Source organism: Condylura cristata, unplaced genomic scaffold (assembly GCF_000260355.1).
Source record: "Condylura cristata isolate star-nosed mole 26May11 unplaced genomic scaffold, ConCri1.0 scaffold00015, whole genome shotgun sequence".
In the NCBI taxonomy this organism is placed as follows: domain Eukaryota; kingdom Metazoa; phylum Chordata; class Mammalia; order Eulipotyphla; family Talpidae; genus Condylura; species Condylura cristata.
The window spans coordinates 30,615,431-30,626,381 of NW_004567116.1; positions in this window are offsets into that span (position 1 = coordinate 30,615,431).

The following is a 10,951-nucleotide window of genomic DNA, read 5'->3' on the forward strand; positions in this document are numbered from 1 at the left end:
TCTTTCCTGCTGGCCCAACACTAAATTATCATGTGTCAGCTGTGCATCACCCAGGACACAACATGAGCCTGTGCTTGACTTACTGCTACTTTATGTGAGCAAAATGCTCTCTCTTTCTTCGGTGAAGTCAATTGAATTGGAAGAAGTTTCAATACCACATTTCTTGGTTTGGAAGCATGATTGTTTTAGTGACTGGTATAAATGCAAAGAACTCGACAACTCCCTTTAAGAAAGATGATGGACAAGTTAAATTCAATCAAAGGGAATCTTTGAGACAGACAATGAACCCAGCTTCACAAGATGTCCTTTTCCCAGCTGAGGAAGAAATAGAGACAAGTTTTCCACTGTATTTGGGTCTTGTCCAGACTGAAAAGGAAGGCTGTGGGATAGATAAGCAAAAATAGGTTACATCTGGGAGCCCAGCGGTGTCTCCCTGCCTGCTGAAGAAGCTCCCCTTTGTTTCTCTCCTGAGACACAGCGTTGTTTTCTTGGACTGGTGCTCTGAGTTAAACCTGGGTTAAACTATGGATCCCTTACACTTGATTTTGTGATTGGGAGACCTATACAAATGCAAAGCTAGCCCACAATCGAACCCTTAATAGCTTAAGTCTCCATGAATAGGAAAGAAGCTACCTGATCTACTGAAAGTTTTGTCTGGCTTCTTTGTCTTTTAAATCTATTGTTAGCTATAAAATGAAATCACTGAATTTTTGGTCTGTGAATATTTGTTCCTTTAGAATATACGTTTTAGAAAACAAAGCTGCGCCATAAAAAGCATTTTATCCTCATGATCCTGCAATTTCACTTCTGGGTATAGGCCCCAAAGAACTGAAAGTACAGTCTCAAAAGATATTTGCACACCTATGCTCAAAGCAGTATCCCCCAGGATAACCGAAAGCATCCATCAGCGGGTGGATGGATAATTGAAACATGGGGTAGACATCAAATTCAGACATAAAATGGGAAGGAATTCTGACACATGCTACAATGTGGATGCATTTTGCGGACACTATGCCAAGGAACATTCATCAGTCATTTAAAAAAGACAAATGTTACTTGTTTCCTCTTATAGGAGGCACCCAGAGGAGCATGGTGATTATCAGGGAGGAGCAGGAGGCATGGAGAACTGTTTTGTGGGCACAGAGTTTTGGTTTTGCAAAATGGAAAATGTTCAGAATATAGTTGGGGCTGATAGTTGCACAACAATGTGAATGTACTGACTGCTGCTGAACGGAACGGTACACTTAAAAATAGTTAAGGCGGTGACTTGCGTTCTGTATAGTTTGTCACAATTTAAAATAATAATTTCTTAAATATTTTAGATTTGGCCAAAGCTATTACTAAGGACAACTTCAATGTTTCCAAAGATCTGCAAAAGGCTTCCACATGACTTTCAAAGTAAATGCAGTATTTTGTGCCTTCTTGGGTCTTTCAGGAAATGTGCTAATCATTGTACATTTGAAGAAAGTCTTTTGTCTTCTTTCTGCTTTCAAACCCTCTCTCCCCAGCTCCATGTATAAGTTGGCATTTGTTAGTTATGTGTGCTCATCTATGGCTTTATTGCTCTGGTCTTTATCAGAAACTTAAGTAAACAGCTGCAAGTTTGGTATGCTTGAAAAATGATAGCTCGATACTGATAAGGCTGTATGTGAGAAATCTGTAACTATAATTCTTAAAATTAATGTTCTACCTAGTTCACAAAGCCGTGCACAGAGTAAATAGCACAAGGTCTGCCAAAGTACCTAGAGACAGTAGATACGAACACACGTTGTCTAGGTAGGTATTTGCTTATTAAGCCATAACAAAGAACAGAGCCGAACGAGCCCAGACATTATCTTCACCCCTGTTTACTGGAGCACTAGTTTTCTAAGCAGGCCTCTTTTTTTAGGGTATAGGTCACACCCACCACCAGAGCATTAACAATCCTCAATCATCATCCTCTGGAGCCCCTCACCCTTTTACCCCCCATTACTCCTATCTACTAGCCTCAGTCCAGCAGTCAGATTTCTAGGGGTTGTTTAGGTTTAGTTTTGTGCCTTTGCTTTGTCTCTCTGTATTTCACAGACAAGTGAGATCATCATGTATTACCTTTCTGTTCCTGGTGTATTTCATTAAGCAGGTCTCTTAGAGGTAACAAGATAAGGCCCTAATCCCCCATTCACATTCTAGTGAAGCTATATATTTTATACATTGCATGTATTTTACATACTGGGTTTTTTCATCTTACAATAGGCTGAAATGCACTGATCATGAAAATGTGTTATTGAACTCTGCATTTTTCCTTCTTTCCCTCTCACTTCCCAACCATACCAATTCCGAACTGAGAACCAGTGCAGAGGCTGGATCTAATCCAACCCCACAACCCAACATTCTGCCCCCAGCACCTCATAAGCCTAGTCTGGCCAGTCATCACATCTCACTCCCCACAGCAGTGATTGGTTCAGGGAGGTTAGGTGTGTGACCTCAAAGGGTGTGCTTGAAGTAAATCCCTGGACTTCTGCAAATAACATTGCACAAGGACATTCTCTTCATGCTATCCTTGATTGAGGGAACAGCTGGAAGCCATTTTACAACCACAAGAGTTGGCGAAGGTCTGCCTAAGATGAAGCCACATACACCAAGCAGAGCCAAGAAACGGTGAGGAGAACCTGGCTCCTGGTTAGTTTGGTGGAGTTAGCCCTGCAGCTTTTCAACTACATGAGCTAGTAAATTTCTTTTATAATTTATGCCAATATGAGCAGTTTTTCTGTTACATAGAACCAAAAACATTTTAATAACAAACTGGGATCCATGTGAAAAATGTCAAATGGCCTTTCATTTTAGAGACGAAGACACCAATTCCCACGAAGACTTCGTGGTGAAGGATACTTTCCAGTACCAGGCCTTTACCTCACCCCTATTTTAGTCATTTAGAGCATGTTTGTGGTGAGTTTGGCAACAATGACTAAAATGTTAAATTCTCCTTGTTAGTAAGCACTCATTGGTAGTGCTGAAACTGGTTTTCCTCATAGTTGACTTCTGATGACAAATTTTCTTGTATTATGGCCACTCTATGTATTGTGGGCCCTGATAATTCATCAGGATCAGCTAATAGAAGTGAGATGTGTGTATACCACTGAGGAATTTTAATTTCTATCTAGTTATATTGTCACTTTGGCTCAGCTTGTCTTTTCTTCTCTACATGTCAAGCAAGTTTATCATTTATGAATCAACCCATATTAACCATTTCTTATCTTTCAAGAGCACAGCCTTCTGCATAGTCTTCTTATATGTGGATCTTGCTTTATATCTTGGATTTCCAGAATCCAAGGCTCTTTCTGTAATCTCTGAAAATTTTGCCATTTTAATGTATTATATCATCTCTACCCCCCAAAGGTTGATCTGGTCTTTCCCTGGGACTCTCTTACACTTACCCTTCACTGTAAAATTACTTGAGATTCAGTTACTCACTGAATCTTCAAGGAAAGACACCATAAGAAGAAAGGCGAGAGAAATTCACATGTATTATACCAAGAAAGGTTCTTGGTGCTTTTCAGATATTCTAACAACTACCTGATGGGAAGTAGATTAGCAGTTTGCACCCCAAAAATAATGGGGTGGGTGCATTGTATGTGTATGTGTGTGTGTGAGTGTAATTCCAAAGACTTTTTTTTTTTAAAGATTTATTTTTATTTATTTGTGTATACAGAACTGGGGTACAGGCCAGAGGCTCAGGGCCCGTGAGAGGCTTCATCAGAGACAGAGTGGGGAACAGCAGGCAGATTGACGAAGTACACTGCTGAGGGGAGCAGCGGGCGGGTCAGGAGAGGTCTGCCACACCATGTAGTCACCTCCGGGGCAGGCGGGAATTGAACTCATGCGGAAGTGGCTTTGGATTCTCAGTGCTGTGCTTTAACCAGCTGCGCCACCAGGGAGGGCCCAAAGACTGTTTTAACTGGCTCAAAAGATAATGACCACCTGGCTATGTGATTGAGAAAACCAAAGCCTAACCTAGGTGGAGAGGGAAAGACAATAGTCTTTGCGTGTGTGTGTGTGTGTGTGTGTGTGTGTGTGTGTAGACAATAGTCTGTGCGTGTGTGTGTGTTTTCCTTAAAGGGAAAGTGACATCCCATGCAGCACATATTTCACAGCTAGTTCTAGAAGTTTCCCTGGAAGAAAGGCAGGAGCACCAGAGAAACTTGTCAACTAAAACATGTTGGGGGAAATGGTGTTGTATAGAGATGTGTTTGCAATTGGAGCAGAGAAAACTGGAAGTCGAGTTGTTTGACTAATGATTATTATCTGCTAGAGGTGAATCACAGGTCAGGGCAAGGTGAGAAGTCCAGGAGCAGATGGGCAACTCTTTTCAGGCCAGTGCTGACACACTTAAATATGTGAAGGTTGCCCTCTGGAATGACTCACTTAGGAGGAGCCAATTCACCTTCTACTACAACAAGCTGACTCACAGGGTCTTTCTGTCAAAGCAAAGAGTGTGTGGCCCATAAACAGGTGGTGAGAGGTGGTCAGTTTTCTCTCTCAGAAGAAATAGGGACACCAGGATAGCATGATAGCGAGGAGCCATAGTCAGGGAAGCCCCCTTCTAGCAGCTGCTTTGAAGACCTGGTCATCATGCCTGTGAGGAAAACACTGTGGAGGAAAACACTGGAAGAGCATAATGATATGTCTGGTGGTTACAAAGATGGGAGTCCTCACATGGGGTCACTCAAAATATTCAAAAGGAAAGAGGTTGAATCTGGTCATAGAAGACATTCTATAAATAACTAATGAATGAATAATCAAAGCAGTGCAAGTTGGAATAAATTATAGATTCAGAAGATCTGAGTCTTATTCATCTCATTTCTTTATCTGATGAATAGCTATGATTTTCGGTTGTCTGGGGAAGAATCTTTGATTATAGAAGGCCAAGAGGCAGATTTAGGACTCAGTAGGAGGTGGGAGTTTCAGGAGCTAAAAGAAACCAGTGTGGGAATGATGGAGCTCACCAGGAGACAGATGGCATCTGTTTAAGGGAAGGCCGAAGGGTCACCTGCTTGGCTGAGCAGGTAAAACTGCTTCATTGGGGCAGCCTGTGTGTTTATCTGAAAATAAGAAAAAGGGACATCTCCAAGAATGAATAACAGTGCGTTTGAAGACAGACTTTAATAATGATAAATTAAAGACACCAGATCTATGTAGAGGGCTTGTTCTGATATCTAAATTCTGGAATCTGATTCTCAGCTATGACACTACCTTAGAATCACCTGAGAGTTTTTCAAATGAACCAATGCACCAAACCCTCTTCCAGAGATTCCAAGAAAATTGGTCTGAAGTTGGGCTCAGGAGTCATTCTTATCAAAAAGATCTGTCTCCTGGTTCTAATGAACCATTAAGTTGAGAATCTCAACTCTACAACATACGTATACTATTAGGAGTCTATGACAGGACTATGAAATTTTAAAGGAACTCAAGAGAGACTCGCACCATGTGTATTCTGGATTTCTCACCTGCCTCTAATCTCAAGACCTGGCATATTGCCAAGGTTACTTCTGTCCATGAGAACACTCTGGAGACTTCTGGGAAGTATACATATGGATCCATACTGGATAAACTATAAAGATAGCCTTACCTTTCCCTGCCAAGAAAGATACCAATCCCAACAGTATCTTTCTCGGAGTGATCTATAATATAACCAAAGACTCACATCAAAAGTTCACGTATAAGGGAAGGAAGCGAGAAGAAAGGTATGTAAGTTACATGTATACATGCAGGGAAGAAGCTATGCATGGTTGTGAAAGAAGCTATGTAGCTATCCCTGTTTTGGTCGCTGATCACTGCCAAGTTGATATTTATGACTTCCTTCCTCTGCTTTCATCCCATTTCCTCCCTTTCCCTTCAGCCAGGACATCAGCTGGTGTCGGTCCTTTGTCTGGTAGTGTGAACCCAATTTTCATTTCTAAACGATCTAAATCATCAGTGGTTCTACCTGTTTTTCTGTTAAATATTATACTGGACAGGAAGTACTAAAAAGTATATATTTTATAGGTGTGGAAACCAGGGCTCAGTGGAGTTAAGTAACTTACCTATGGAAACACAACTATTATGTGAGTTTATGCTCTTAATTCTCCTTGTGGTAACCAGTTTCTAAAATGGACCCCAATGATCATGGTCTCCTGGTATTCATACCTTGTGTGGCTCCTTTCCCCAACAGTTTGCATGATTAAAAGACTGTGGTAGAAATGGTGGCAAAGCAGCTGTAAGTCTGGTCATAAGACACAAGGTGGTCTGTGCTCCTCTCTCTTGGGTCACTCACTTTGGGGAAGATCAGTGCCCTGTTATGAGAAAAGACCCAACTGGAGAGGAACTGAGGCTTCCCATCGTCAGCCAGCAAGGAATGGAAACCCTCTCGCCCAGCTTAGCCACATGAGTGAACTTGGAAGTGGGCCTTCCAGCCCCTGGCAAACCTCCCAGTTTGCAGTCCCTATTGACAGTCTACCTGCTGCCTCACAGATACTGCAAGCCAGGACCCCCAAAGCTATACCACTCCTGAATTCCTGATGCACATAAACACTGATAAATATTTGTTATTTTAAACCACTAAATGTTTAGGCAATTTGTTAGGCAGAGACAGAGAGAGAGAAGTAATATAATAACATAGTGGCAACCCAAGCTCTGAAACTTAATGTCTTTTCTCAAAGTTCCAAGGTTTCTAATACCCCAGATCCTTGTGTGATTCTACCTTTGAGGAAAAGCAGAAGTTATTTCAAAGTCATATGAAACCTGATATTCAGCTCACATTTTCCCTCCCTCCACCAGAAAAATGATTTGAGACCACAGGCTGGATACTAGTCCTGGTGCTGGAGCTGGATAGGGGCATGGGAGTATAGAGGAGGGGATAATCTGGGAAGTAGAGTTGACTGACTGTGGGTTCAACAGGAAGGTGAGGAACATCCCTCTCGACACACACACACACCCCACTTCAGAAGTGACCTTGAGTTAGCACAGGTTGGTTCTTTAATTCTCAAGATATCAGACAAGACCTTTGATAACACATCAAAGGAATCTATAAGGAAACCTTTAAATACAGGGATTTTTCCTTTTTCTATACAAAGAGAAACTTTAAGCTCCCCTTTATGAGTTTGCAAATATATATAAAAAATGTTCCTTCTACAATGTTGAGCTCTGTGCACCATGGAGATCAGGATAAGGGATAAGACTCTGGCTGCAACAAGAGCTGTGGATTCAGTTGAAGCTTCTGAGTCCTGAGGCTGACAGGCACCTGAGAGAACAGGAGTTTCTGGAAAGCACCAATAAACGTAGCTTGTCCAGGGCAACAATCTGGAGGGGGCAGGAAGGAGACTCCCCTTTGTGCTCTTTTTACAACTGGACAGCTTGAGATCTGGGGGCAGATTGTGCTCCTAATCTTCGACTTAGGAAGCGTGATTGGCTCATCCATCAGCAGCAGAACCTTGTTCTTCCCAAACTTCAGAGCGTCCTCTTGATATTTAAAGGATTTTTTTTTTTGCCTTCTCAAGTTCCTTTGGCAACATTTTCCAGGAAGAAGTCCAGGCTGTCACTGGCAGAAATGAATGCAAGCTCACATTTTGTGACTGCTTAATCATTGCCTTGATCTCCACTCTAGTGCTACCTTTGTTTCAGAAGGTTGTGTGTGGGAAAACTTGTCCTTCTATGTTGAAATTAACATTGAGGCAGAAAGAGTCTTTTGATAATTGGAACCTTAAAACTCACATACAGAAATTTTGGAGTGTGTATTAGGGAACCATAAAGGAAACAGTCAAGTAATAACAATTCTTGAAAGTAAGATATTTCTACAAATATTATGGTATCTCTTTATCATGCTAAAATCCTAATAGACACCCAGCGACCAGGTCAGATAGCTCACAAGAAACTGAAGCTTAAAAAAATAACTTTGGGAGCAACAGAGGTGGTCAGGCTGATATAGGCCCTGAGAGAAAAGTAAAGTGACTTTCTTTCATGTCTGTCTGGTTTTTAAAGTAGCATTTATTATAGGTTGAGTTTATCATGTCCATGTATTTGTTTGTTTTATCATCTGTCTCCTCTTCTGAAATGGATATGGTTCTTTTCAGTCTCCAGGGTCTTGAGTAGAACAGATGTAAGCATTTGTTATAATAAGTGGTTATTGAATGAATGAACAAAGATGACCCCAAAGGTGGACTCAGGAAAATGGACAAGGTTTCCAGAATACCTAGCTGGTATGCATTCATTTCATCTTGTCATATCAATTAGGGACTGATTTGGGGAAACAAGCATTTCTTAGAGCTGTAGCCATCTCTGTGGCATTAACGGCTGTTCATAAATCTTACCTTGGTTCCTGCCAGAGTGCTGTCCCAAGGACAGAGAGCTAAAATTCCCAGCACTGAGGCAGTGGGTATCTTAGCCAGGGGGCCTGGGGAGTTCCTGGAGTTTAGGACAGAGGTAGTGTGGGAGGTCCAGAAACCAGAGCAGCTAAGTTGAGGAAATCTACCTATTTATAGCTTTCCAGACAGCTAGGCTGGTGCCTTGGAAAGATAATGACCCTAGGCTCTGTGGGATTGGAACTGGGGCCAAATGTAGCTGCCTCATTTATTCATTTACAAATGTGTTGAGCTAATGCTTGTTGCATCCAAATTTGTACTGGAAACTATATCTCTGTGTCCTTAAGAGGTTTTGGCTTATGGATTCTAAGAGCTTTTGTGATCGACTGGATAAAACATTGCTTTATATGGAAATAATATTCTGACAACTGAGTAACATATTCTAATGACTTTATAGACCACAAGTCACTCTAAAATTGGGACTTGTCCATATTACTTTACACTGTTAATGAATTATTTCCTGCTCTGATTGGGCACCCTTTGAAGACAGGGTCAGGTCTAACTATTGCAGAGATTTTAATTTGGGACCTAATTCTGCTGTTTTTGGTATAGAGTTACTGGGAATTCCTCCACTAATGTAGCATAATTTTCACCTCAAACCTTGTGGGTAATACCTTTAGTTAAAATTGGATTTTGTTTACAATTTCTCAGAAGGGAAAATGTTTTCCTGCATAGAGCCTATAGGGTGGGTAGAATGTTTCTAGAACATACCCTTGAAAGGTATAGACTTCATGTGGTCTCAATTTAAGTTCTTATCTCTGTCCCTAAATGGATAATGACATTCAAACTTGACAGCCCCGCCCCAAGGACAAAGTCTCAGATACTTCTTGAACCTCCTTTTACAGATAAAGTAGCTGGGGCTCCAGATTCAATGCCTTGTTCAAAGTCACCTATCTGGGCCCTCCCTGCCACAGCCACTGCCACACAAGTTTGATCCCCCGCCAGAGAGATGACCCACATGGCATGTCCTGCCTGCTGCTCCCCAGTACAGTGCATTTCAGTCAATTTACATGTTCTGTTTTGCACACTTCACTGGTGAAACCTCTCACTGTACCCCAGATCTGGTATGCATAAATAAATCTTAAAAAAAAAAGTCACTGATCTACAATAAGAAAACTGGCATTAAACCCATGCCTCTCTGACTCCAGTCTGTGCTACCCCACTATGCCAATGCTGAGGACTCATGGCAGAGCCAAAGAGAGAGGATATATCTATCAAAAGGCTCAATAGCAATATGAGTAGAAAAATAATCTAATAAAAGCTACACTGCAGGAGAGGTTACAAGGAAGTAAGGACTTGAGCAGCTGCTGGTGATATAGGAAAGAGGGGCTGAGACTCCAGAGGGGCCACAGTGAGTTGGGAGGTGGAGAAACTGGGCTTGGGACTTGAAGATGTTGATTGGGGAGTGAAGGAGAAACATGTTTCTGGCGAAGAGAAGAGAATAGGAGTTGAACTTGTGTTCTCTAGGAGTGAGTGACAGTGCATGGTTATACGGAACTGTGGGGAAAGCTTGAGAACAAGTTTGGGGGGGCTTTGATTGCTAATAGGTCGGGATTTTATTGGGTCAAGGCAATAAAAAAGCCTTTAAAGCTTTCTAGATGGAGAGGATGTAACCAAACCTACAGTTTAGGAATATGTGGAAGGCAGGTACAAAGTGGATTGGTTGGGCGACAGTGGTGGAAAGGAGAGAAACTAATGAGCCGAGATTAAGGAGGAGTGTGAAAAGAAAATGGAAGGATGGATAGATAGTTCTCCGACTAAGGGGGTCAAGGCTATTGTTCTTAGTTCAATACCAGTTCAATGGGGATTTGATGTCATCAGAGCATTTAGAGTACTTAGCCACTGCTGTATTCTAGGGGCTCTGTACCACTCAGGCTCCTGAAACTGAGTCCCTAGGCCCAGAGCTGTCCAGTGAGCAATTAGCCAAAGTCGCCAGAACAAAGGTCATCAGTTTAGGCCATGTGCTGGGAAACACTTACAAATGACCACTTTCAATGCTAGGAAATACTGAGTTCATGCATATGACACAGTGACCAGAAGGCAAAGACGAAGGTCAAAGGGCAGGTATTGAGGTATTATAAGCCAATGGGCCCAGTACCCATGCCTAGATCCTGAGGCTTGTCTTATTGGCACATTAGGCACCAGGTTAGTTTAAAAATACAATGCTTAAGTGGGCAATCTTAACATCTGAGCTGGACGAGGTTGTAGGGATTGCATCCCCTCCTCTCTAAACCTCAAGTCTCTGTCACAGCACACTAGTGTTTGCAATTACCTAGTTCTGTATTTGTCTTCTTCACTTGTTATGTGCTCTCAGTGGCAGGGACTATGTCCCATTCATCTATAGTCCTGACATTTGGGGCAAAGCCTATCATGGAGTAGAGAGCCACGAAAGAGTTAATGATAGTTGGAATCAGGGTAATAGCTGTAGGGTGTTGAGAAAAAGTCAATTTCTAGATACATTTTAAAGACAGAGTCAAATGGATTTCCTGGCGAATTGTATGCGGGTTATACAAGCAAAAGCAGGGTTAAAAAAAAAAAAAGAGTCAACAGAAAGAAAAAAAAATGGTTGGTTTCACTCA